Genomic DNA, 24,590 nt, shown 5'->3' with positions numbered 1-24,590 from the left:
TGATTTGGCAGAGGAGCAGAAAAAATAATGCCAATAAATTAATTACAAGGTCTGGGTTGCAGCTTGTGTGTGCCGCAGCGTCTGTTATAATGAGAAGACCCATTGTCTAATCAAAGCAGAGTTGGCATCGCCAGTTTTACCTTGAATGTAAATGGATCATGGGGGTGTACATTATATAACGGTCATGATTTATTATTGTACCAATTCACTTATTATCCAATCCCAAATGTGGAATTAATGGTGATGACGTAGTGGGCCAAATGAATAGCGGAATGGGTTTTGATAAGGTGTGGCCAATTAGCCCAGGGAATATAGAGGGGTATTAGAATGTTCTATAAGTGTTAACAAATGAGGGTGATGGGATAACATTGTAACCTATGTATGCTGATTCACGGTTTTCTGCTACTTAACCTGTAACTTTTTGGAAGTGATGAGCTCCATGTCAGTTTGGTTCTACAGGACCATCTGAGACCTTTTTGCATGTAATAAACCTTGGAAAATGGTGCAGTGATCATTTGGTCTCATGTACTATTTTTATCGCACACGTTTTGGGTTACTATTCTAATTACAAATTGATGACCCCAACGTGATTACAGAGTCTATGTAAGGTCGGGGTTGTCCCAGCCATGCATCCTGGGGTGCAGTTATCATCTCACCTGCACAACTTGAAGAGGTTTGCAGGTGCTGTATTGCCAGAAGGACAGCTTGTTCTTTGGAGTGAGGCTCTGCCCCCAGTTGTGCAGCTCATTGACGGGACCCTGTATTGGAGGAACTCAGGACAATGTATACAAGTAAGTGCACCTTTGCTGGAGAAAACACCCAGAAGAGGGTGTGTGTGGTGTGAGGTGATTGTGATTGTGTGGATTATAAAAATTACATGGCAATATATATTGTTTTTTTTATATTGATGTGGCCAATGGGTTCTCCTCCATTGAGGGTAAAGGTGACATCACAATAGCATAGTGTGAGAAAAAGAGAAAAGAAAGGAAATGGGAGTGTCAGGAGGGGACATGTCCTCGTCCCGATGCAAGGGGACAGAGGAAGGATCTAAACCAGTGTTTAAATAAGTCTGATTTTGGTGTGTAGGTCCATGTGTAGGTCCATTATATGGCGGACCTAGGATCCCTTTGCCAGGCATAAGGAGGTTTAAGGAGGTAAATTCCCTCACTTCGAAGAGGAGGCTGAGGAAGGGTCTAAACCAGTGTGTATATGATTGTGTTTTATTGATTTGTGATTTAAGTTGTTTATGGAATTGGTATAATGTGGAATGGTGGGTGTTGAGCTGTGTGGAGAGAGGTGTGGTCTAATAAGTGTGTGTGGTGGTGATAAGAATGGAGAGGGTGAATGGGGAGTGCGGGCAGTGTTGGGAGGGTGGGGTAGCCCAGCACCATATAATCATTGAAAAGAGTACTATGAGTGCAGAATCAGACATAACTATGAGTACTCTTACCCCACTCAAATACATGCGTACCACACTTGTGCTGTACCAGGAAAAGATAATGAAGTACCATTTTAATGGGTCGCTGACACAAGGAGGGATGTATAAATCCTGGCCTGAAGAAGGAAAAAATAATGCCATATGTATATTTATTTAGCAGTGAAATATAAGGGGATTAGTCAGGGCATTCTTGAGCTTTGGAGAATGGTTTAGGATTTGGATGATGTCCCAGAGAACCCTACAGGGAGAGACATTGTAAAACCAGTGCTCTATGTTACCCCCACACTTTGTATAACACCCACATCCTATGATATACATACAACCCGCCACCTCCACATTGGGTCTTATCCCATGCAAGAAGCTGCTGCTTATAATAATCCCAAGTATGTGCCCCATGCAGCCCGACGACAGAGACCCCCCACCACCTATGAAAATCTCCCACAGTCCTCAGCAGCAAATGCCACGTTAGACCCATTAGTGATAGAGACTAAGAACAGGGCACAGAGAGACTTAGAAACAGTGCTACGAAGGACTGAGGCAGAGCTTGTACATGTAACACTAGAACAGGGAGAAGGGCGAATAGCGCCAATAGGTACTGATGGAGAGCAGGTTATATTTTATTTTGAATTGACAAAACTGCAGTTAATGACATACATGCTGAGACGAAGGAAGATGCCCGCAACAATGAGAGGGATCGAGAGTACAGCATGTGGACAGTTTAGATTACGAGTCGATTAGATAAGATATAGATCTAGGAGTAGCAGAAGAGGAGGAATGTGGAACAGATGAGGAACAGGGAGAAGAGATGCCACCCAGGGTGACACCAAGAGTAGAGAGTTTGTGGGGTCAAAGACTCAGAGCACGGCCATGGTGGTGGTGAAGGGGAAGTGAGGGGGAGAAAGTTAGTGGCTAAACAGGGGGGCAACACAGCTTCCATTGCTACATACAGGCCAAAGGAAGGGCACAGTATGTGGCAGGCCACACATGGATAGAAACCATTTGATGAAGGCACTGACATCACTCACAACGGAGCAGGCAAGTGAGTAAAAGCACTTGAAAAATAGACCTGAGGCATCAGACTAGCGGTAGGGGATGTGAAAAACGTGTTTGCTGTATTATTAGCAGACTAAGCAGAGGTTTTTGGCAAAAAGGCAGGTTATCCAGGGGTACGAATGGGTGATGATAATTATGATGGAGCACACTTTAATGATTATTAGACAAAGTTATGGGCTGTCTTAAGGCATTAAGGGCAACCTATCCAAACACAAAAGATATACATTAAATGATGGCGCGCACAATGAAAGAAGAAGAGCTGGCACAATATATAATTCAAATCCAGAAGAAGTGGAGGGCTGAGACAGGGCCACCATGGGACAAAAACATAGCAATATTTTATCATATTTTGAAGAATGGGATCCCAAAGGAGGTACAGAAAGATTTGGACAAAGTAGTGGGGATTGAAGCTAAAGGATGGGTAGAGATTCAAGCAATTATAGTACATATTATAGTACATCATTGTAGGCAATGGCAGGGGAAAGAAAAAAGTGGTGTATAACGCGCAGAAGGCTGAAGCAGAATTAGTGCAGAAGAAATTGACAAAGTTGAGTATAGAAGGAACAGTGATTACAGGCTCGCCTGCTGGGCATGTAGAAATGAGAATACCACAGGTAGAACATAGAAAGGCACCAGAGTGGACAGAAGGATACCAAGGCTATGCAGATAACTAAGGTTATCGGGGAGGTTTTCAATGAGGCAGATTTCAAGGAGGAGGAGGATTTGGAGGGATGGGGCTGAGATTTGGGGGGCCGGGACCGTGTTGGTCATAGTGGAGAATGGGCCATTTCACGCGAGAATATAGGAGAAGGCATGCCTATTTGTATGATCCTTGCGCTTATCCCAGCAGACCGGTGGCCCCAATTACAAATTGTTAAGGTGGATTTCTAAACTCCGACCTGGTGGGCAGACATTTAGGTGGCCACCCTAGTTTTGTGGAACAGGGGAACCTTCTGGACAAGCCAGACCAATCAAAGTAGCTTGGCAGGCGGTCAAGACTAGGTATTCGGAGTGGTGAGCGTGATCGGAAGCCCACAATGAGCACACACAGTAACAAGCCACAGAATACTCTTAGACAGGTGTATATAAAAAATACACATGCATGTATTATAGGCCTTATAACACAAATAACCACAGTAATAGAATAATAATTACCACACAAGCATATCTCTGATTAACATATAGACAATCACTTTTAGCCTAATGCAAGATGGGGAAAAACACATCCACAAACTGTAACAGAAAGGGGGTTAACATAATTATTGCATTGGGCAGACTTCAGAATCCAAACCCTAATTTAAGCAGTCCAAGCCTTGTGCCCAAAAGTACAGCAGTGCGTTTACAACACACGGTCATGTGTAAGGAGCGAAAACGGTACCTCTTCAGGGGGTTGTAGCGGTTCTGTGAGGTGCTTGAGGTGATGAAGAATAAACTCCTAATATTCGAGATGGGACTGCCCTTGCAGGCAGAGTGACTTTCAAGGTTCAGGAATAGCTAGGGAGTGCAGACTATCCCAGTCAAAGAGAGGATCTTTAAGGAATCCTTGTGCATAATAGTACAATGGATGTGACAGGTGCCACTGGTAAGTTAAGCAAGTACTCACCACCACATTTGTATTTGTATTAGTTTTATTTGCATAGATCAGCCAGGCCCAAAGGCAACCGGGTGCACTTTTGTCTTGGCACACTCCAGACCAAACATAGCCAGTTCAATCGAGGTAGCTAGTAGATTCCAACCCTGCCATTGCTCATTGTTCCGGCTCTCAGGGGGTGCAGGACAGGACGGTCTTCTGTGATGGGACAGTAGTCTATACTCCACTCATGAAGGGGGGGACAAAGAAAATTCCAGTTCACCAGGATTCAGGGCTCAGGGGAGCAGGCAGGTAAGACACCCACAGTGATCGTCACCACAGCGAAGTGACACAGGGACCACACAGGCTTGCTACATGGCGCACTCTCCTAATACGCGACACACAGGTGTTAGGCCTTTGACATTTGGCGGGAGAGGGCCGAGGATTACAAGCTATCGATTCCACAGTTTTTGAGTTGCAACTCAGGAAGGCAGTGCTCATATTCAATATCCCCTGGTAGAGCTTGTCAGTTCACTGGATGGCCCAGGAACACTTCTGAGAAGGCTCTTTTGGCAGGAAATCAGGAGGGGCAGGGAGTAGTTGTTCACCCTACTCTAAAGGGTCAAAGTGCCCTTGCAGGCCTTCTAAGATCATTGACAAAGCAGCGGTTCAATGGGACAGCAGCAAGCTGAGCGTGCCACTCTTTCCAGTACATCCCCGGCGGGTCCATGGCTCTGCTACGGCTTAAATGATACTTGGCTCCTTTCGTAGTTCGGAGTGAACCACAGTAGATTGACCTGGAATGGATGCAGAGCCCCTTCTCTTATCCAAAGTTTGATTTATGCTCTCTGCACTCTTTCAGGCACACCAGACATTCTGTCACCAGTAGTGTGGATTGGGACCAGACAGCCCCAATCCTCTTCCTGGGCGCTAGCACACGTGACATGCAAGAGCCCGTGGAAGATGCAGTTTTTGCGGGAGGCTGCATGCCCAAATAAGGAATCCCTGGGTCAGCTCGACCTTCGGGGAAGGTTAAGGGATAAGATGGCCAAAGCACAGAATGCAAGACAACATGGCACGGCCATTTTCGGCACTGGCCCCCGTCAGGGACCAACTGCGATAAACAAGGCATGGTACGATAACAAGAAGTAAAAATACCAGTAAAGTAAACTGCTGCCACCTGTTCTTCCTAGCCTACTTGTCTCTCCACCAAAATTTCCTTAGAGGGTGTCTAGGGCAATAAAATGAAAAGACCCCTGTGTGTGGTACAGTAAAATACTTGGCGCACAGAGCAAAAGTTACCAAGAATTGGCGACAAAGTCAAAGACTAAGGGAAAAAATGTTTCCCAGTACTGACGGTCTGAATGACATGTCAGTTTCCAAATAACAAATGAGCAAATACCCATGGGCGCGCAGCTGAAGGCTGTGCTCCACTGGAGAAAGTCAGGCTAGGTCAGCCAAATAAAGCAAAACTTTTTTGGGGGGGTCCATAATATGGAAGGAAAATTGCACTTAGAGACATTTTTCCTAACACATATCAACAACAGTATGGAATTTTGCCTACAAGTGCCCTGTATGGTACCGTCCCTGCACAGGTGCCCCAGCAGAGGCAGCATCCCCAGTATCAATATCAAGCACCAGTACCACAACAGATGCAACCAACAGTGCCCAATAGTACACCAGTGTATGCACAACAACACACACAACAACCAACACCACAATTATGGCCAATATAATCGGTTCCATTTACTTAGTCCCCTCAAACTCATTTCTGAAAGTTGACAAGAAAGTAAGGACTCTCCCCAGATATTAGGTTAGGAAAATAGGAAAAACTTCCTCAGAATTCACGTGAATCTGGTTCACACTGGAGAGGTCCTTGTCAAACGGGGTCAAAGGGAGGCTACTCATAATCTGTGCGACACATGTATAACACTGGTAAATCAATCTTTAAAACATCTGCTGATGGAGTGTGAAGGCACATGGACAATAGGATCAGCCTTGTTTACTAGATTTATGGTTAGTGAAGATGAAATACTCTCAGACATGTTCTGGGATAGACTGATCTCCGGCTATGACACATCACTTACAATATCTGTCATACAGGTTTTGGAAAGAAGTAATATTGTACTTTGAAAAATGCTTTCTGCTTTTATCTACTGCCTGCAACTGGCCTGTTTCTGCTCAATGTTTGAAAGAAGTTTGGCGGCCAAATGTCTGTTTCTGTCTTTAGTTTTGAATGGAAAGTTCTCTTCTTTTCATTTATGATTCTATAACTATGAAAGTTATAAAATCTTTAATACACACTGGTATTTTTAAATCTCTGAAGGACACATGTTAGTTAGCTTTACATCTTGTCCTTTTTCATTACTCTTATTTTCATCTTTATTTACTTCTTTCTTCTTTTCTTTTATTTTCATTTCCTCTGGATTTCGTTCTTAGTTATTAATTGTATTCATGCATTTCGTTTTGGAAAAGGTTTGGTAACCAAACACAAATAAAAAACAAAAATAAAAAAAAATTACAAAATGATCAGTTCCATTTACAGAAGGCTTACCCATCAAGTTAGGTACTAAGGAGGTGTAAGCTCCATAATTGCTTTCATCTGAAACACCAGTAAAGCAAGTTAAACATGATCTCATTCACGGAATGAGGAGTAATTGTAATTGTAATGGGTTATTTATAACGCGCTTCATACCCAGAGGTTTCTTAGCGCAGACCCGGGGATTGAACCTGTGTTGCTCCAAGTCGTCTTGCTTCCAAGACAAGTAAATTGTCCCTAAGCTATCCTTCCACACCGGGAATGTGTTATGCTAGGGTTCTGGCAACAACACAAGCATAATACAGTGACAGTGCAACTAAAGGAATACTTTTGCAACCAGATTTATTTATGTATGGAGCAGCTGTGTTGTTGAGTTGGGTGGCAGGCATCAGAAACAAAACACTGGAGTGCCATCCACATTTTTGTTTAGACCAGCAGTTCCCCAAGATCATGCCACAAGTATCATTATCACGCTAGACTTGGTGGGAGTGCTGATTTCTGACTACAAGGTCGTGCTACTAGGGTTGCAGAAGATGAAGATGAGTGGCGTACAATTTATGTATTGATCTGGCACAACCACTGAGTGGGGTGTCAGAGGGACACCTGTATGAAGATGCTGATAACAATGGTGAGATGATACTGGAGGTTCGCATTCCATGTCAAATAATAACCCATCATAGGAATGTCCCTTGCCTCATACTTATTGCCAAATCTATACCCACATACCTACAGGAGAACTTGATAAGGGTCTCCAGCAATTTATGAACTGACAACCCCCATGATATAGGGCTCTTGAAGAGCATAGGAGCAATGTGTGTAAAGTTGAAGCAAGGAGCAGTGTTACCTAGGGTGCAACAGTATCCAATGTCCAGAGAAGCAGATGAGGGTATACATGAGACAATTGTGGCATTATGGCAGCAGAGATTCATAGTAACCTCAGAGGTCCCATGTAACACAGCAATCTATTCTGTCAAAAAAGTGTAAGGGTTTAGTTGGAGGATGATACAGGATTTATGCCCATTGAATAATAATGTAGAAGCTTAATTCCCAGTAGTACCAAGTCCCATCCATGATCCTTTTCAATATACCTACTGAGGCCACACATTTCACTGTCATTGATTTGAAAAATGTGTTCTTCTCCATGCCATTGCACCCTGATTCTCAAAATCTTACTGCATTTACCTATTGCGGGCAAAGGTTCCAACACACCAGACTTCCTCAGGGGTACTGTGAGTCCCCCAGTATTTTTAACAGCGTATTCAACATGGATTTGGATAACATACACATACAGAGTATTGTCATTCAGTATGTAGAGACCCACCTAGTGTGAAGCACAACAGAAGACCTATGTAGAACAGATTTGGTAACACTGCTTGCAGACAACGGATACAAAGTGGATAAGAAAATATGCAATAATGTCAGATGGAGGTGATATTTGTGGGACAGATAATATCATCTACAGGGAAACAAGTGACTCCAGAAAGAGTAGCTCTAGTACAGAACGGACCACAGGCAACTACAGTTAAGCAGATGCAACCATTTTGGGTTTGTGTAACTATCAACTAGTTACACAAAGCCTCTGCTGCAGGGACTTAAGGAAGCACAAAAAAGAAAAGGAACACTCACTTTGACAGAAGAAATTATTACATGTTTCCAGGAACTTAAAAATGCCATAAGTAATGCACCAGTATAAGTAACCCCACATTACGTACATTTCTTAAAATTGTTGTTCACATTATAATGAACAGTGTTGGCTCAGCAAACATCCAAGGGACACAAACCACTAGCATATGATAGTGGTATATTAGATTCCGCAATACAGGGTCAATTTCCTTATGAAAAAGCATTGGCTGCTGCAGCTTTTGACATTGAATAATCTTCAACAATCACTATGAGTTGCTCAGTGACATTATATGTAGAGCACACAGTGTTTGCAATTCTTGAGCGATCCAAATCCACTCTGAACACACAAAGGGCCTCTGCATATGGAGTGATTTTGTCAAGCCTGTCCATTTACAGTGTGAGGTGTCACACAGTAAACCCAGACATGTTTATTGCAATACCTGTCCAGCAAGGTCATGAAGTGCATGATTGTGTTACATGCTAAGGTCCTACATACTAAGGTCCTGAAGATGATTTAATACGAGCAAGGGAGGATGCACTTGAAGAAGGGGAAGTCCTCTTCATTGATGGGTCATTGACAGTTGATCAAAAGACCAGAGATACACAGGTGCAGCAGTGGTGCACCTTGTGGACTGGGGAATACGTGGTTGTAGTTCAAAAGAGATTACCAATACAATATTTAGCCCAAGCAGTGGAATTGCATTGATTGAAGCATTAGAGGCATCCCAAGGATGCTTAGCGACCATATACTCAGACTCTGTGTACGTGACCACCACTGTACATTCAGAATTGTCCAGATGGAAAAGGAGAGAATTTAGGAGGTCAGATGGCATGCCGGTGCAGTGTGTGGCCGTGTTTGTCAGATTAATGTATGTCCAACACTAGGTGCAGTGGTTAAAAGCACCACCCACACCCAAAATACAGAGGCCATTTCACTTGGCAGTGATGCAGCAGATAAGGCCACCAAAGAAGCAGCAGATCCGTGAGACCAGTATATCACTGCATATCCTGAGATGGCTGACCAACAGTTGCAACTAGCAGTCCCATACACTGCAGTACCACTCACGCAAATAATAGAGTTACAAAGCCGGGTGTTCACTGTCACCAACTGATTTGATTTGGAGACAAAATGTTACAGGGAAACAAGTAATGACACAGAAGTTGCTCATGGTTGCTCTGGAGCAATTGCATTACCCAGCACATTTCTTTTTAAAGCACATTGCAGTTGACATTCAGCAGGAGTGGTTTGTCCCCATCCTGCATGAATATGTTAACAAAACTGTGGCAAATTGTACTACTTGTCATCTTTTCAGTACAGGAAAACCTCTTAGGATGTTGTGTAGCACATTGCCCCGTAAAACTAGACCTTTCCGGGAACTCCACATTGATAAGGTGGACATGCTAAACAGGTGCAGTAATTATTGTTACCTTATTGTTATGGTTTGTCCATGTTCCCGTTGGATACAGGCTGGCTCTTGCATACAACCAGATACTCAATCAGTGACTGCATTTCTAGTAAGCAAGGTTTTTCCTCACTAGGGATATGTGAGGTCCTAAAGTCTGATAATGGAACTCACTTTTTTAATGAGTTATTCAAATAAATTGCATCTCTATTAGGGATTCAGCCAAACTCTGCTTCATTTATCACCCACAGGCCAACAGGATTGTTGAAAAACGAATTGGACTGTATGAAATCTAAATTGTCCAAGATGTGTACTATGTTAAGGAGCAATTGGCTACACTGTCTCCCTCTGGCTTTGATTAGCCTGTGAATGCAGCCAAGCAAAGATCCCCACCTGTCCCTGCACAATATAGTGATGGGGAGAAGAATGCATACACCTCTCACACCTACACACACAGCATCACATGATCACAGGGCAGCAATAGTGTTGGGGAGGAGTGTCAAGGGTATTTGACAGAGCATAATAAAAGTATTAAGATCTTGTCTCAACAGAATGCTCCTAGAAGAGAAGTGGCAGCTGAGGCATCAGTGGATCGGTGAACTTACCAGTAAAACAACTGTATCCCGGGAACCAGGTATTCATACAGAACTTTGTCTGATGTTGCACGATCAGCGTTTGCAGGGCCCATATACAGTGGTCTTGGCAATCCCATACGGGGTACTGAACGATCACAAAAATGAGGCTTACTACAAAGAAATGGAAATAGCCAGTCACAGGGTTCAAATATGCATTTATTAACAACACGGGTTGGGGTCTCACCACCCCACAATTCATGCGTACAGACACTCTGGCAGGTAGTTTCCGACATAATGTCAGTAGTTTCATTGATAGTTTTCTCCAAAATTCTAGCCAGCCTTCTAATGTGGGAGTTAATTATTTGTCCCCAGAATGGAATGAAAGATTTAGCAATGTCCCCCAGCACCTGCGGGGGTTTGTCAACTTCGAGTTCCCTCCTAGCGTGGGTCTTCAATATGTCGGCTGTAGAAGTGATATAAACCCCTGGCATGAGTATCCTCAAATAGCATGTTCCTTGCCAGTCTTTTGGTAACCAGGGATAAGCTTCACTTCCACAAACGAAATAGACAGAAACCCCATATACAGAGGCCTATCCTCTTTCACCAAAACAGCTGTGTTCATGCATTTATCATACAAGCCCATAGGTTTGGAACCTTCTTTTCGCAAAAAGAATGGGACAGAATCTGGGTCATGGTTGATAGTGCATGATGGAGGAGTGAACTCCTTGCTGCCTACTGGAGTAATTTTAAAGGAAACCATCCATTGATAGGGTCAGGAGTATTTGTCAGCAGATTTGGCAGTGACAATATTGAGGGTACTTTTGTTTCCAAATACTGAAGATTCTAGAGGCAATAATACTAGTCGATTAAATTCATTTATATTTGTTACATCAAAATTACCAGTGGCACTGTCATTCATTCGTCCAAAGAACAGTGCCCTAAATGCAGCATAACATGCAGTAGACAGAGGGAGAGGTTGAATATACCAACCTATCCCCTTCTCACCATGTTGTGGCAAATGTGTGCAAACCCAGCAGTTAGTTTTATCCAAAATAGCATGGGTTGCATTCATTATCATCTTGAGGGTGTTGTTGTGATAACCCCCTCTATGACTGAGATCTCGTGGGCGAAGTGTATGTGCGTACACGTGTAAAGGAGATGTTGTAGATGCACTGACAGTTGGCATTAGAGTATTAAGTGAATGTGCACTTTCCAAATACCATAGCACTGATATCAATGTCACCATAATACAGGTTATCACCAAAACTGTTATACATTTTTGTCCTCGGGGACCATGGCCCTTGATATACAGGCCCATCAAACTCCAAATGTACCATGTCCTCATTTAAAAAAGCAGCACCAAATGCGTGCATAGTCCTTCAGCGTCCGTTAAGAAGCCTCACTGATAGGCTTTTTTAGTTCATCCGTTGATGGCACCTGACCACGTGGCCAATCTTGATTGTAGATTTCTTGCCACACCCCGCCCCCCCCCTTTTGTCCAGAGGGAAATGACGAGGGAATGGCGCTGGTATCTTCATTTGTGCAGCAATCTTGCCACACTTTCCTACTGCAATACAAAACGTAATGTCAATCCCTAACTAAATCCGATTCCGTGGTCGAAGGTTGTACCTTAAAGCTCCATGTACGGAATGGTTGAAGAACAAAGTATCATCAGTTTCCAAAGGAACAATGTTAGACGATTCAGAAGAAGAAGAAAGATCATTTTCCCCAGGCCTTACAGACACAGGAAGTGGTTTTGTCTCACACTTGGCGTCAATCAGAAAAGACACATGATGATCGACCTCCTTCTTATCACCCAGATCGATAGGCAAAGGCAGTGGCATTCATTTCACGTGCGTTGCGTGTATCCAATGTTTCTTTCCAGGCACACGTACCGCTGTCTGCATAGTTAAAAGCACCTGATAAGGCCCCTTCCAGCGCTGTGCAAGGCACTTTTTCACCTAGAAATTCTTCAGTAGAACATACTCTTCAGGCCGGATTCGATGGCCTGGGGCCGTGTATTTCTCGGGCAGAGCTGTTCGAACCTGCTGGTGAATCAAAAGCAAATTTTGAGTCAACTGTTCACAGTAATCAGTCAGTAATGGGTATTCGATATCAGCTAACTTCGTAGGTCTCGGTGCACTTGATACATTGGCAGGCCTTCCCATGATGATTTCATATGGGGAAAGCCATGGTTTTGACTTTGCAGATTTCCACATTGAATGTAAGGCAATTGGCACAGCGTCAGGCCATTTTAGGTTACTGTGTGTACACACCTTTGCTATTTTATTCTTCAAAATACTGTTATATGGTTCCACCAAATCGGCACTCTGAGGATGTCTCGCTGAATGAAAACGTTTATTGATCTGTAATCCTGCACAGATTTGCAGAATGATGTCAGCGATAAAGTGTGGTCCGTTGTCATACCAAATGACTCTCGGCAGACCAAATATAGGAAAATATTCCTGTAGCATGGCTTTGGCCGTCGACAGAGCAGTGTTGTCTTTCAAGGGAAAAGCCTCAACCCATTTACTGAAGGCACAAATCACAACCAATACATATTTATAGTTTTGGCCGCATTCCATATCGATAAAATCAAAATGAATCACTTCAAATGGCATGAAGGGAGGTCCAAAACTACCCTTTGGAGTGGGTGTGCCCTTCCAAATGTTGTGTTGTTGACATATCATGCAATTCTGAACTAAATGTTCGACAATTTTCGGGATATTTTCATTGTACCAAACGTGGTCTAAATGCTGGCATATCTTTTTCGCACATATGTGTGCTGGACCATGAGCCATAGTGACTGCAGCAGTGACATAAGCATTGGACAGCATCCACCTATGCTTCACATTATCCACCCAACACCCCTCAATGTCCATCCTAGCCAGACCATGCTCCATTGTTTAATCTCCTCTCCTGTTGCATCAGCCTGAATTCTTTTTACACTGCTGACCCCTTCTTCCACTGAGTTAGTGTCAGTGACCCATTTAGCCAAATCCAACACATATATCCCTGAGTGCAGCTCGATAGCAGTCTGTTTGGCAATTCTGTCAGCGAAAGCGTTTCCTTTTCCTACATCGTCCGTCACCTTCTGGGGTGCGGCACATTTCATTATCGCTAACTGTGTAGGAAGCGCTAGTGCTGACAACAATTGTACTATCAGAGTACCATGTTGAATTTTGGTGCTGTGTGATGTCTCATCCCATTTGAATTACAAGTAGATGCATACCTAAAAGCAAATAAATCCCCGAAATTCAGACTCAAGAGTGGTGCCCTGGCCACATAATTCCTGGGCCCCTGGGATCTGAAGGAGATGGGGGGGGGATTCTGTGATATGGGATATGAGAAGCATAGCTGATCCCAGTAAATTCTGTACAATTTTGGGGATGCAGCTTGTGTGCACTGCAGTGCTGGTATAATGAGCAGGTCCATGATCTTATAAAAGCTGAGTTGGCCTCACAGGTTTTATCATGAATGTGTCTGGATCAGGGGGGTGCACATCACGTGACGGTCATGATTTATTATCGTACCCATTTACTTATTAGCCATTCCCTTCCCTGGACTTAAAGCTGATGGCATCTGTGAGCCATGTGAATAGGGGAATGGGTGTGGATAAGATGTGGCTAATTTGTTCAGAGAATATAGGGGGTTATTTGCACATTCTACAGATGGTAGCCAATGAGGGTGGTGGGATAACATTGAAGCCTATGCATGCTGATTCATGGTTTTCCGCTATATAAACTGTAACGTCTTGGGCTGTGATGAGCTCCGTGTCCGTTTAGTTCTACGGGACCATCTGAGACCTTTCTGCATGTAATAAACCGTGTTGCCCTTGCAAAAATGGTGCAGTGATCATTTTGTCTCTTGGATTTTTTTAAACGCACAGGTATTGGGTTACAATTGTCTTTACCCTGTCCGTTCCATGTGAGAAGAACTCACATATGCCCCATTGTCAGTTGTACAAGTAAAACTGAGCAGTACATAACATCGGCAGACATCAACATTCTGCGTCATATGCATAATAGCTGTTTGTTTCTGAATAGGTCAAAAGCCCAATGCGTGTTCAGTAGAACATTATGCTGGATATCTTTCATAAAGATGGCACACACCATATATTTTGCACAGTATACTCTGGAAGTACTACCAGGCCAGTCATGTAATTTCAAACTCTTCGAATTGTAAGGAGGTAGTGGAAAAAATGTAATGCAAGACATATAGCGCCTCATCACAAAAATGGTTGATCAAGACCATTGACTCTAAGAAATGTGTTACATTTGAAGAGACATTTAATCAATATATACAAAAATGAAATAAACAATAATTACATCAGTTATACAATAATATAAAAGAGTAAAAAACGAAGTTTAAATATGTGTTCATTCAAAAAGAGGAGTTGATACCATCCAAAGTAAATCGAAATACAGGTAATGAATATTTCGGTTTGAACAAAATCTCAAGGATCCATGCTTTTGAACATGATAGTGAATTTAGTTTTCATTGAGTGTCAAAGATCTATGCTTGACGGGTTTCAGTCCACAGACCTTCTTTAGAAGCATATAAGGCTATAAAGTAACCATAATGATATGTTTACAAAGAGATTTTCGTTACAATTTCATTTGTTAAGACACACTCCGACCGTCCACTCATAAAACAAAAAATTAGATACCTGATTCTTTAATACAATGTGGTGCCTAATAATGGACAACCAAGACCTGCCTGAAAGAAAAGGAAAGGGGGACTACAAATAAACATACATTTTGTGTAAACAGGATACCAAATAGATAAAAAAAAACTCATGGCTTATTTACCCAAGTAGACTGATAGCTGCTAACCAAGGAGCATCAAACAGAAAATGTCAAGCTGCAAAGTATCTAGAGAGAATCTAAAAATAAACACTACCCGAGTGATCTTGTAGCATTTTACCAGGTAACAGTCTAAGATGAACATTCAGTATTCCAACATTGGCAACAAGTTACAAGTAGTCATGGAGATCCTGTACCTTCCCCCGCCCTCCCCCATATGAATATGGCTGAAAAATGCCAAAATACACATGACCTCATCACGCAAGCGTGCGTGTGATGTAATCATGTTGGAGACTGTGTGTTTGATGTCATTATTCTCATATTCATGTTACGTCTCAACTTACGATGCATCCAACAATAAGTGTCGAGTAACATTAACAACATTCAGGCAAAATAATTTGATACAAAGGCAATCATTCAATGAAAGTACTTACAGATGTTCAGCAGATAGTCTGGTGAGCCATGTACCATATAATACAACACTAATTTCTATCAGTATTAAACAAGCGTTCATATGTTGATATGAGATGTGCATCAAAAACAACAATTTTATAATTAACCACTGACATAAAGAAGATCAAAACCACAAAATTGTATACCCTATGTACAGGTATGTGTGGCTTTTATATGAAATTTTAAGTTAATTCTGATCGATAACCCCTTTGGGCGATACAGCGGCAAGCAATACGATTCAGAAAGCCTCTCTCTGGGACAATGATCTTTCAACAAACCCTCCTGCTTATGTTTAGACTCCTCCTCCAATATGACCCCTTGCAATTGAGAAGCATTATAATTGTGTTTGATACAATATTGGGCAAATGATGATGTCCGATTTTTGGTACGAATCACTGAACAGTGTTCTTTCCATCTTATTTTAGCCTTTCGGTTGATTTTATCGACATAAAATGTACTGCAAGTACATCTCGTGCCATAAATTACACCCTGGTTGTCACATGCAGCAAAATCTTTTAGATGAATCGTGTTGCCTCTTGAAGGATGGTCAATAAATGGTCTTATGATCATGGAATGGCAATTTCCACAGTTCAAACATGGAAAAGTCCCTTTCAATTGTGTTGCCAAAACAGTTTTTGAGTGCCTGTCAGTCCGTTCTGCACTGACCAACAGTTGATGGAAGGAAAGGCTCCCCTTGTATGAAAATATAGGGCCGCTACGCAATACGTGGCTAATACTTGTGTCTTGTGCAATTAAATGCCAACTTTTTTTAATTGTATTTTTAAGAGAAGAACATTGGTTAAAGTAAGTATTTATGTAGATGAGATCTGGTACATGTGTTTTTGGGGTTCAATTGAGGAGAGATGGGGCCTAATCCATGGAAATGTGCGCAGAAATCCCACAAGGGCCGCATGCCGAGAAGAACACAGTGCAAGCCTGCGCACAGAATAAAAAATGCGCACCATGCGTATTCATGGAATTGTCTGCGCAGAGTAACTGTATTTACAAGTCGCGGCCGGAATGCCCCCGACACGCCTACAAGCAAAGCATAGACAGCCAGATGAGCTTCCTTTGTGCGCTCCCCCGGGCATGAATAAATGCACCCTTCAAACAGTCCGCGTGGTCCCCAGACCTGCATCTCGGGGACCCTGCACAGGGTCTGCTGTAGCTGTTACTGGCACCCTGACAACCTGCGTATGAAAAATCGTAACTCAGTCTAACCTCGGAAAATGTACGTGCGAACCCCCGTAAACCGCTCCTGCACCCCGCTACACTGCTTATGCGCACCCTTAAGTTACATTGGAACCCCTGAAATCTGACATGCAATCCCATCTCCGCACTGCCAAGCCTATTCGCAAGTCTACTTGCGCCTGCCTTTGTGTGGCGGACCGTATGGCGGATCGTATGAAGGACTTGCATGGCCAGTTCCCAGTCGAGAGGTTGTGCTATCGAATCCAAGAATACATGTCGTGCCACGCAATTGTGGGTGTGCGAGGGACTGTCTGCAGGCCGCGCCTCGGAACTCCCACTTTTCTGCAAGTTATTCCCCATTTTTGGTGTTAGGCCCCCTTCCCAGCCGCTCGGCAAACGACGCCGACGCTCTGCATGGAGTCTCGTGCAAGAACCTTGACAACTCGCACAGACAGGCCGAGCCAATGCGAACTCCAAGCAAATCCAGGAAATGTAACATGCAAGTACCCTATTGTACGCACAAATAGTTCCATGAATCGGGCCCTTGGTCTTTCCCTTGTCTTAACTTGATCACATTTACTGGTAATAAGAACATTTTCATATCCCTGTTCTAGAAATCATTGTGACATGATATCAATTTGTCTGCACAATTCCACCTTATCAGAAATTATGCATTTCAGTATCAAATATGGACTGTAGGGTAAATGCTGTATCGTCCGATCAGTTCATAAAATACCATTTCTGTCCGTTGGTTTATTATAAATGTTTGTAATAAACTTGCATTCATCTTAAGAGTACATTACATCAGCATCAAGGAAATATATGTGAGGATCAGCAATATTTAATGTGAATTAAAGTCTCATGTCGGTGTGATCAAGGCCTACCCATCACATTGAGCATATGTGATCCGCACCTTACTGTACAGCTCTCATTCTTTCTCCTCTCGTACAACGTTGACCACTGTTCCTCATTGAGCTCTTGCAGGTGATCTCACATCAGGATGCTAATCTGATCAGGTGGCTGTCAAAGAGCCTGCTTGCACATAATCCTCTTCTGATGACCTGTTCCCCACATTTGGCACCAGAGCATCATTCTTGTTCCCATTTCATACAGTGTCACCAGAAGTGTCACTATCAGAAGTAGATTTAGGACTATATCAATGATAGCTTCGACAGTCATTTATCTACTTTTCCCAGCCATTCCTAACTGAAAAACAAACCAAACAGCATTGATTCCAAAAGATGACTGGTAGCTTTAAGTGGAGTGACATATCAACCTCCCAATCCAGCACCCTCAAGCTCTTATCAGAGCAACACCCCATGACAATCAGTTGCTCCCTGAATGTTGAGTGTACACTTTAAAGGAGCCCTTGCTCTTCCCTCACTACCCGCAGACACTAACAGGGATAAGTGAATCCTGATCTATTTTTCTTGAAAGTGGCTAAATGCGATCCCTTTGTTGGGCTCAATCCCAACAAGAGAAGTGGGGCGAGACGAAATACTTACTTTTGAAGGTTAATCCATAGCAGCAGAAAAGGCCTAAGCGAGGGGGGTGTGGCTTGGCGCCGGAGGAAATGGCAGCGTTGGCGTGCAGCTCCGGCTCACTTTCCTCCCTCATTTAAGTAGCGACAATGGTGGTAGAGGTTTGAAAGATCCTCTGACCTTTTTTTACACAGTTCCAGCTTCATATGGAGTATTGGCGCAGACTTCCTGAACCGCCGGCATCAGCTGACATCGAGCTCCCGCCAAATATGAGGAAGCTCTCGGAGCAACTTCTTACGCAATAGGCCTGCTTTGGCCTATTCAGCTATCTACTATTTCTACAGTGCCATCTAGTGGACACCGGCAAAACAAACTGAATACAAGCACATCTCAAAGGTATTTCTGAAGAGGAATTGCAATTTTTTCAGCAAGACTTCAATTTATTACATTGACTTTTCAAAATATATGCTTTTCCCCTCATGAAAATAAGTCTATTTATGGTGAAGCTTGCTTGTAACATTACATTCTAGTAATACAATTTAAGACTCAAGGAAGGGTTGCCATTCTTCACCACATAGCTAAACCTCTGGATTGATATTTTGTCGTTTCTCCCACACATCTTTTGTTTTCCTCACATGAATATGGCCTTTGCGAAAAATAACCAAAAAGTACCCATATCCTCAAAGGAAAAACAAGCTGCAGCCACTACTAATAAGAGGCTAAAAAGTGAATCACCTCCGCCACTGGCACATTTAGACCCTGCCATTGAGACCATACAACAAGAAATTAGGTCACTTAAACCTTTCATAGAAACCACCAATCAGAAATGACAACAACTGGATGAAAGGTGGAATATCTTTTAAACAAGAATGGCTGAAATGGAAAACAGAATTGGCCTTGTAGAAGATATCTCCCCAAGAGTACTGTAGTTGGAGAAATCTGTTAACGATTTACAAAAAAAAAATGAGGATTTGTAAAACTGAAGTAGATGTAATAATCTTCGCATTACAGGGCCTCCGGAGGAATGGGAAGTGAATGATGCCATCTCCTTCCTTCAAAATCTACGTGTGGTGGTGTTACATTTACCCCAGGAAATAACCCTCAATATTCAATGTGCACACTGCATCAGTCCTGCAAGAAGCTCACCACCATTACAACGCCCTCCACGTACGATGATCTTTTGTGTACTGGAGTATACCCAATTACAGCTCATAATATCAAAAAACCAGAGAGAAAAACTCTCTAATTTTGCAAGCAACAGGATCTACATCTCCCAAGATGTCGCCAAAAAGACTGCCCAAAGAAGGAAGGAATTTCTCTCATATCGACCAGCGCTTAAACAGCTCAATGTTAGATACATTTTATTTCACCCGTGCTCCTTTAAAGTAACAGTTGATGGTTGCACTTCAGACTTTGATGAACCTTCAGATCTCAAATCATTCATCCGCTCTTTGAAAACCGAAAACATGGATACATCCCTACTCATCATCCCATCAACATCTGGTACCTGACCATTTTTCTATCATGCTATGTTGCAAGTTTTAAGATTCACCCACTTAAGTGGAGAGCCGGGTGCTGCTGTCACAATTTTTCTGTCAGGGCTGTTTTCGCCCTGCAGGTGTCATCTGCTCCAACTCTTTTATCTCCCTTTCTCTATCCCTTGGGTACTTGATCCCTTTCACAGCTTTTATCTTCTGTGTCTCATCATTGATATGTTCCTCTACCCTTGACTTTTATTTCTTATATCTCCATCTTTCTGGTCAAGTTTACCCCTCCCTTCTCATGTCCCTTTTGTGTTTTCCCTTTGTGGTCAATCGTGGTGGTGCATTCAGTATTCATTATATCACACTCGGATTTGAGTTACATTTATTCTGTTATTGCTTCAATTTGGGTTTTTGCTCCATTGTTAAAGATTCCTGAGTTTTGCCTTCAGGGTTCCACACAATTTGGGGTTTATTTTCAACGTTGTTTTCCAAATAAACAATGGGCCTCATTACAAGTACTCCGGTCCGGAATTAACACTGCCGGTAAAACCATACCGGCACCGTTTCCATGTCCGCGCAATCATGACCCGCGGCCCCGGTAATAGCACCACCCTAAACCGCCACCGCGGAAATAGGGTTCTCCTTAATTCCGCCTGCACGGAAACCCCTCCGTTACCGGCAACACGAAACACCGTGAGCATCACAACTAGCGCGGACACGGAAATACCGGGAAAAAAATGGCGGAAATACCGTGATCACGGTGGCGGAACCGCCGCCACCGCGAACATGGCGTTATACACTGCCTGCTGAACTGAATCAGGGCACAGGTGCACCAAATTAGCCCAGCTGGACCTAGCAGGCCACTGGGAGCCTACAAAAGGGCCACACCCAGCCCAACACAACACAGAACCATGCAGGCAGCAGGGCTAGTAGCACTGGGACTGGGCCTACTCAACCAACAGGCAGTACTGCACATGGTGGCAGTAATGGCGCAGAGGAGGAGGCGTAGGCGGAGGAGGCGCAGGCGGCAACCAGCCAACCCTGCAGCTATGGCAAACCCCATTGCCCAGCCAGCCCGACCCCGCCGCCAGCCACCAATACCACGCATCAGGGCCTCACCCTGGAACCTCACCCCAGGACAGATCCACACCCTATACCGGCTGGACCGTGCAACAATCCTGCACATCACCGCCATGATTGAGGACAACATCAGCAGCCTAATTGACACCCCCACCGCCATCCCCCCCCTCTTGAAGGTTGTCTCAGTTCTGCATTTCCTTGGCACTGGCACCTATCAACACACGGTTGGTGAGCTGCACGGCATATCACAACCGTGTTTCTTAAAAATCCTGGTACAGGTACTGGATGCCCTGTTGCGCCATGTGTCGGAACACATAGCCCTACCCCGCCCCCTCCCCGAGGTCATTGCCACCAAGTTGGCCTTCCATGCCATAGCAGGCATGCTAAATTGCATAGGCGCAGTTGACTGCACCCACGTCGAGCTGACAGTACCACATGCAATTGAGGCGGTGTTCCGCAATAGGAAACAGTATCACTCTTTGAATGTCCAGATGGTTTGTGATGCCATGCAACTGATTACACACTGCTGTGCACGTTTCCCAGGCTCATCACATGACTCAATGGTACTGCGGAATTCCACGTTGCCACGGTACATGGAACGCTATGCCGGACAAAGCACATGGCTATTGGGTGAGTACAGCTGACGATGCTACAACCCTGTCGGAGTGGTGTGTGTGTGTCCAGGCCAATGAGCATTGTGAGTGTGCAGCTGTGACCGCACATGCATCCCCCCCTTCCATCTACCAAATACACAGCGGATGCCAAACATCATGAAGGGAGACATGACAGGGCACCACAATGTGCCCGTGCACACGCTGCCACAGCCAATCCCGTCATTGTCCCATGAACCCTGTGCCACTGCAGACACCCACCCTCAATTGAAACACTGCCCCAAAAAGCACGAGAGGCGTGTAAATGATACGACGTGTATTTACTACTTCCGTACAGTGGAGTCACTCTGCCATGTGTGGACAGCACTGCACCATGACATGCACACAATCAAATGTCACCCGCAGGGCACAGCAAACATGCAAGTTAATGTGTAGGTCCATATGCAGTCAGCGACATTCCTCGTGATGGCCAAAACATACCTCCAGACACTGCATGGTACATATGCATGAATGAATGATGATACAAGAATGCACAGCAGCAGATGAGGACATGATGCCACAAACACTGACATGTTCCCCCATCTACATCCCATGTAGGTGATGCGGGATATGCACTCACGCCATGGATGATGACACCTGTACGGAGACCAAGGAACAGGCATGAAGAGGCATACAATAGGGCACATATCCGCACACGTGGAATGATTGAGAGGACATTTGGACTGCTGAAGGCCCGTTTCCGCTGTCTGAGCAGATCTGGCGGATCACTGCTGTACAGCCCAGTGAAGACGGGCAAAATCACGCTGGTATGTGCCATGCTGCACAATATATGCCTGCACAGGAACATCCCAATGCCACCAGACGCAGATGAGGAAGATGGGGATGGGGATGGGGATGGAGATGGGGATGGGATGGCACCGCCTCCCCCTGGGGGTGCACATGATGGCCAGAGAGCACGGGATGCCCTGATTCGCATTTACTTTTGAGTCACAGCACATTCACAGTAATGCACAAACATGGTGACGACAATGAATTAATAGTTGCACTGCAAAATAAATGATCAATGTCCACACATGTATGTCTTGATTTGAAATGGTGATGTATTGATGTAATAACAACAGGGAAGAAGGTGCATTGGTTAGGGAAGCTGTACACCCGGGGCCACCCACCACTCAAACGTGCCCACCCCCACCCAGAGCCCATTGTCCAAACCCCCAAAACTACCTACCCCACCACCCAAACGTGCCCACCCCCACCCAGAGCCCATTGTCCAAACCCCCAAAACTACCTACCCCACCACCCAAACGTGCCCACCCCTCTCACACCCTTGTAGTCCACATGTGTCCTGCACTGCCCCACACACATGCCATCACTTCCGTGTGCGCTTCTGTGCAACCTTGCCCAAGGGACCCGTTAGCCTACTCGAGCGCCTCCTCGGACTGGCAGTAGTGGAGCTGGATGGGGTGGTAGTGTTTGATTGGCCAGAATCAGGGATTGAGGGCATCCGTGCCAGATTTGCCTGTTGGCCAACCAACATGGCCTCCACAAGCCTGGAGGTGTGGTCATTGCCCTCCCGCACATGGCGTGCAAGGGTCACTATGGTGCTCGCAAAGCGTCCAATGGACCTCGACAGTCGACGCACTGAGGCGCTGTAGCTCTCCCTCTGCAGCCTGGATTCCTCTAGCTGCCTCTCCACCAGCTGGGTGAGGGTAGCCTGCTGGTCCTCCATCCGCTGCATGCGGGCATTCAGTTCGGCCATGGATGGGGTGGGCGACCTCATGGGACTCCCCAGTGAAGTGGGGCTGAACCCCAGCTCATGGAAGGAGCCCAGGTCTTCCAATGTGGGCATCTCCCCCTGTGGCCCCGTTTCCGAGTGCTCTTGCGGGGCACTGTTATCACTGCAGGCCGCCCCCTCTGCAGTGCTGCTGCCTTCGGTGTTGTGTTGGGTGGCCATGATAGGTTCCCGTGGCACCTGTCTGGACTCAGCCAGTGTGGAGACGGTGGGGATGTTGGTGGTGGTGGTGGTGTGCCGCACATCTGTAGTGGCTGGTAATGTGGCCAGAGGTGCAGAACTGCCGGCAGCATCCTCCTGTGTGGTGGCGGTGGCTAGTGTACTTGCCGATGCTGATTGACTGGCCTGTTGTGCAGTATCACTGTCACTTGAAACGGCTGTGGGGACACAAAGGGCATGCAATTAGTGTTGTTGTGGTGGCAGATGGGTGCATCACATGCGTCATTAAGATTGTACATTGAATAGTGTTAGTCACATGCATCTGATTGCTGGTGTCTGCATTCAGTGATATTGGTTGCCATACGGATCATAATGGGTCCTTTGGCCCACACATGCACTGCCTGGGGGGGGGGATTGTTAATGGGTCCTTTGGCCCACACATGCACTGCCTGGGGGGGGGATTGTTAATGGGTCCTTTGGCCCACACATGCACTGCCTGGGGGGGGGGATTGTTAATGGGTCCTTTGGCCCACACATGCACTGCCTGGGGGGGGGATTGTTAATGGGTCCTTTGGCCCACACATGCACTGCCTGGGGGGGGGGGGATTGTTAATGGGACCTTTGGCCCACACATGCACTGCCTGGGGGGGGGGGGTTGTTAATGGGTCCTTTGGCCCACACATGCACTGCCTGGGGTGGGGATTGTTAATGGGTCCTTTGGCCCACACATGCACTGCCTGGGGGGGAGATTGTTAATGGGTCCTTTGGCCCAGTACTCACAACTGCATATTTACATGAGGCATTCATGTTTGGGCACTTACCGGCATCTGCAGGTGGGCTCACTCCTGCCTCAGCCTGCCCAATCCCATGGATTCCCTCTAGGTGGAGGACGCTGCTGCAACGCTCCTCCCATGCTTGCAGCCTCAGTGGGGAAGGGGGTCCTCCGCCTGTCCCACTGCTGCGTTGGCGGTGCGTGGAAATGAGGTTGCGTACCCTCAGCCTCAGGTCGTCCCAACGCTTGTGGCAGTCCTTCACGCTCCTCACTGCCACGCCCACGGCGGTGCACTTGCGTGCAGCTTCGGCCCACACCTCCTTCCTCCGCTGCTGTGTGGCACGCCGTTGGTCGGCGCTGAACAGCATCTCAGCATTGTCCACAATGTGCTCCACCAAGACGGTTAGCTCCGCCTCGCTGAAGCGCTGTTTGCGCTGCCTCTGAGCAGGATTCCTGGCAGACATGCTGGTGGTCCCTTTTGGCTTCTCAGAGTCAGGATTGTGCTTGTGCTGGCTCTGGATGGCAATGGATTGTGCTTTTATATGATGGCCGCCTCTCTGT

Source organism: Ambystoma mexicanum, chromosome 6p (assembly GCF_040938575.1).
Source record: "Ambystoma mexicanum isolate Mex_15411 chromosome 6p, UKY_AmexF1_1, whole genome shotgun sequence".
Taxonomy (NCBI): Eukaryota; Metazoa; Chordata; class Amphibia; order Caudata; family Ambystomatidae; genus Ambystoma; species Ambystoma mexicanum.
Note: the sequence above shows the minus strand (reverse complement) of the source record.